Source organism: Meles meles, chromosome 5 (assembly GCF_922984935.1).
Source record: "Meles meles chromosome 5, mMelMel3.1 paternal haplotype, whole genome shotgun sequence".
Taxonomy (NCBI): Eukaryota; Metazoa; Chordata; class Mammalia; order Carnivora; family Mustelidae; genus Meles; species Meles meles.
The window spans coordinates 77,115,448-77,120,734 of record NC_060070.1 but is presented as its reverse complement, the minus strand read 5'-3'; positions in this window follow the sequence as shown (position 1 = coordinate 77,120,734).

The following is a 5,287-nucleotide window of genomic DNA, read 5'->3' as shown; positions in this document are numbered from 1 at the left end:
TGCCTTTGGAGGAGGGGGAGGACTGTGCAAGAGTGCCCGGAAATCTTGCCTTTTAGCCGCTCAGCATCTGATTGGGGGGAGAATAAAGAACGCTACTTGAAGGTGGGCAGGCTATGAGCCTTTTTCTTTTTCTTTTGAGATTTTATTTGTTTATTTATTTGACAGTGAGAGAGAGACCGCAAGTAGGCAGAGAGGCAGGCAGAGAGAGAGCTACTTGAAGGTGGGCAGGCTATGAGCCTTTTTCTTTTTCTTTTGAGATTTTATTTATTTATTTATTTGACAGTGAGAGAGAGAGATCGCAAGTAGGCAGAGAGGCAGGCAGAGAGAGAGAGAGGGAAGCAGGCTCCCTGCCGAGCAGAGAGCCCAATGCGGGACTCGATCCCAGGACCCTGAGATCATGACCTGATCCGAAGGCAGCGGCTTAACCCACTGAGCCACCCAGGCGCCCCGGCTATGAGCCTTTTAACAGAGGCACAAGGGAAGTAAATTAGGAGAGACAAAAGCACTGGGAGAATTGGGGACTAGCCATAAAGGGCTCCGGAGTGAAAGCAATCCCATCGTGAAATCATACCTCTCTAACATCTCAAGCACTGAAGATTTCCCTTACGCCAGAAAGCTAGTCAGGGTCTGTCTCAACCATCGGTCTTAATTAAATCCACAACCAACGGTACCCGTTGTTAAAGGCATTTAGTCGACATGCATACAGAACTCAAGGAGAGATGGTAATGTTGAGAATAGACTCTATGGGGCAGGGAGGAAATAGGGAGATCATTTTGGAGACTACGGAAGTAACTCCCTGGGGAGATGATTTGGGTTTGGTCCAGAGTGGTAGTAGTGCAGGTCGTTAATTTTGTGTACAACTTGAAGGTAGGACTAGTAAATTTGTGACGGAGTGCACATGGAGTATGAGACAGAGAAGGATGGCTCTACAAAATTTGGCCTAACTGGAAGGATGGAGTTGCTGTGTAGGGAGCTTGAGAAAGCTGTAAGAAGAGTAAGTTGTGGGGAATCAGATCTTTGGTAACTGAGGTCACCCAACAGTGGGAGAAGCAGTCAGTGAGGTAGGAAGAGGACTAAGAGATAGTTGGGTTCTAGGAGCCAAATGAAAATACCTCGAGAAGGAAGACATGTGGCTGTTGTGTGTTATTTGGTTTTGATGTTCAGATCAGCTTGTTGATGACAAAAATGAAATTGTTTTTAAGAGTAAAGTTGTTTTGATGAAGAATGAAGTAAGCGTGAATGAGTGAAATCATGAAGTAAGGATATTGTCAGCTTGTCTATTGTTGTTTATAAGCACTCAGGAGCTTAGCTCCTGAGGGGCTGCCCTAGGAGCTTATAAGTAAGAACATACGAAGAAGCAGCTATGGCAAGTAGACATTTTAGGCTATAAATACCGAGAGTTTGTAAGGACTGTGGGACAGTGTTTGGTCTGAGCAAGATGATTCTCTTTGCTGATCTTAATAGCTTTTAAAAGATCTTGGGGGCAATTAGCTCCTGCTGCTGTGAAGACAGATCTGACCCTCAGTGGCAAAAGCCATTCAGTAGCAAAACCGAAGCAGTGACAGGCCAAGGAGATCTTCTTGCCCATCAGCAGGGCCACCATCATTCCCTAGCAACATGCTCTAGTAACCGGGGACATCAGCATTTGGTTGGCTAACCCCCCTCTCCTGAGTATCAACTGGTATAAAGGTACCGCTAAATTTGGGCTTTATTGCCTTCATCTTCCCTGGCCTGGAACAATAGTGTGATTAATCTATCATTGGTTTGGAGTATGTTATTTCTTTATTAATCTTTATTATATCTTTATTATCATTTATTATTTATTATTATATATTCTATTATATTATATATTATTATAATATATTATTTATTATTATTATTTATTATTTATTATTATTTATTAAGAGACGTTATCCTGTATTTGTTTTTGAAATTCCTGCAGTGAGCCTGTGATAAATAAATAGCTGGCACAGACAGACTCAACTCTGAGGATTAATTTGCCTCCCCCCAAAAACAGTGGTCAACTAAGTCAACGTTATTTGGATCGGATTGAGATTTGATTACCAGATTTAGCGAATTCAGTGTCATTCGTGGTGGTGACAGGGGCAGTTTCAGTGCAGAGGGGTCAGCAGAGTCCTAACTGGGGATCATTTCAGAGAAAACAGGAGTGAGTATTGCAACTCATTTCAAATGCAGTGGGTCTACTAGAGCAGAGGCTTTTTGTTGTTGTTTTGTTGTCTTTGTTTTTTAAGAAAAAAGATATTATGGTATGTTTATTTACCAATAGCAGTAATCTAGTAGCGAGTGAAAAATTGATGATATGAGAGAAAAGAGACAAATGCTGGAACGATGGCCTTGAGCAGATAAAAGAGGATGCAATTCAGTGTACAAGTTGAGAGATTAATCCTAGAACTGTGGAGAATTCACCCAGAGTACAGGAGGAAAGAAAGTCTGTAGTGACTAATTAATGGCAGATGTGATTGTGGGGGATTGTAGGGGTCTCTTCTGATTGCTTCTATTTTCTCACTGAAATAGGAAGCAAAGTCTAGACTAGGTTATGCTGTTATAACAAGCAGCCTCTGTATTGTAGCCCTTTATCATATCCAAGCCTTGTTTCTTGGTAATGTCTACTGCAATGAGCCCTGGGATGCTGCTTTAACTCATCCAGGAAGCTAGGGGGCGCTCTGTGCTCCTCTGTGGTTCCGATGGTGGGTGGGGGGGTTAAGTGGCATTTGCCTCTTAAAGCCTGTCCTTGGAAGTGACAGACCTTTCTCCATGTCATTGTTCAGAAGAAGAAACACCACCATATCTAACTTTAAAGTGGGGCTCTGGAGTGTAATCTTACCATGCTTCTTGAAGGAAAGGAAGCCAGGGTATCTGTGTGTGGAGGAGGAGGCCCTGGGTGGTTATGGAGAGTGAAGGCATAAAATAATTGTTTTGGAGAGTGGGACGACAGGACTAAGTATGACTAAGCCCCAAAAGAATGCCAAGGACAGTGGGGCATGTATTAAAAAGGGTTAGGAAGATGGACTCGAAGCTATTTTTATAGTGCTAGATGGTGCTAAATGAAGGAAGGATCAGAGACCAAGGAGACAGATTCCCTAGAGGAAAACAAAAACCAACAAAAGGTCCAGTGGAAAAAGAAAGATGACGATGTTTGATTTGCAGAAGGATATAATGAGGAACATTCTAGAGATGGGACTGCCAGCCAGATGGGAGATGTGAGGTTCAACCTGTAGTGTTCCTTTCTGAGTGGCCTTTTCCTCTTCTTTTGCCGATGGTGCCTTGATTTCCTCATTTATGCAGGCTTTATTTAGTCTTCGTGGGTAGCTCCACTTGTATTTGTCCCTTGCTCTGCAAAACTTGCTCACCTCGTTTTAATCTTCCCAGCCTCCCTCATGATAGTACTAATCCTGCATTTCAGATGAGTTCTCTTTCCTTATTGTAGTGAGCTATAAAAAATTTCTCCAGTTGCCTAAGTTATCAGGAGTTAGAAGACATTAAGTTGATGAGAAATTATGAATTGCATAGATGTAGATTCTGAGAGGCCCTATTGTAAAGATGATAATGGATTTTTGAAGGGGTTTTATTATCCAAAAATAAATTGTTATGACAATTCAAAAAGTACTGTCAACGTGTTGCTTTTCTAAATTCCAAAGATGGATCAGGACTTGTAACAGGGCTTGTTCCTTGCTTGTCATCAAAAATACCAAGAAGAAAGTGACTAAGGACTTCCCAAGGATGTCTGCCTGCTAATCTCCAGAGCCTATGAATATGTCATATTACACAGCAAAGGGGAATGCAACATGTAGAATTTAGTTTGCTAATCAGCTAGATTTAAAATAGGAAAATCTTATTGGATTATCTAGATAGGACAAATGTAATCACAAAGGTCCCTGAATGTGGAAGAGGAAGACAGAAGATTAAGTATGAGAGTGATGCCATATGAGAAAAGATTCATCTGGCCATTGCTGGCTTTGAAGATTGAAGGAGGTCATGAGCCAAGGAACAAGGACAGTCTCTACAAGGTAGAAAAGACAGGAAAATTAGGTTTTCCTCTCAGACCTCCAGAAGGGAATGCAGCCTGGCCAACACCTTTATCTTAGCCCCATGAGACCTGCTTTGGACTTCTGACCTCCAGAGCTGTTAGATAATACATTTGTGTTGGATCAAGAGTGTTCTAAGTGTGGTAATGTGTTATGCAGCAATAGGAAACTAGTAGAATGACTAATCATATTGGATGACCTTGACCCCTTTTTACCAATTACCCTTTTGCACTCCCCCCCCTCCCCCGAAGAAGGGAAACTGGCAAGGCTATTTTACTCTACCAAACCAGTGACTTATTTCAAGGATCTGTTGGCCAATCAGTAGCATTGGGGGAAATAGGAATCAATTTGTCCCCACGAAGGGTTGCCCATTTTAAGCAAAGGGCAAGGAAAACTCTTTTGGGCACCATTGACTCAAGTCCATTAGAAGAAAAGATTAAATTAGCAGCTCTCACCAAATGGACTCTTCCCTTGGGCTCACTATGCACTTCAGGTGAACCTGTGACTATCCTGAAGTTGTCTGCAGTTTGGGTTACTTCTGAGGATTTTTCTGTCGATCAGATCCTTAAAGAAATCTGTGACCAGAATGAGAAAGTTGCTCGGGTGAGCAGCCGTGGTGCGGTACGTGATGCTCTGGTCTTGGTGTTGCAGTAAAAATTGGCAGTGGGTCTCTCCTTTGCTAGCGACATCTATTGTCACAGAGCTCACCTCGTTTTAATCTTCCCAGCCTCCCTCATGATAGTACTAATCCTGCATTTCAGATGAGGAAACCACAAGACACAGAAGACGAAAAACTGGCCTCATTGTTTTTTGTAGCCAGCAAACCATGGTAGCCAGCATCTGTAGCCAGCAAACCATGGTTCCGGAATTGTGACTGTGGACTGTCCACCTCCAGAGCTTTCTTCCTGGGACATCCTCCTGATCCCCAGGCAGCTGGCTATTAGTACCTGCTTCTTATCCTTGTGAATAGTAAATGAGATTCTGTAACCTGGAATCGAGTTTGTAAACTGTTATTTAGGTAAAGAATTGGGGAAGAGTTATAGATAACAATAGATAAATGGAGAAAATTTGCCCTGAAAACAATTGTAAGTATGCTTTAGAAATTGACTGAAAAGAGTAGAGACACCAAAATCCAAGTTCTTTTTTTTTCCCCTTGAGCTATTTAAGGAAGAAATCCTACTTCTGCCTTCTATATCTTTACAGATTAAAAAAAGTTGATAGTCAATCTATATCAGTGGTTC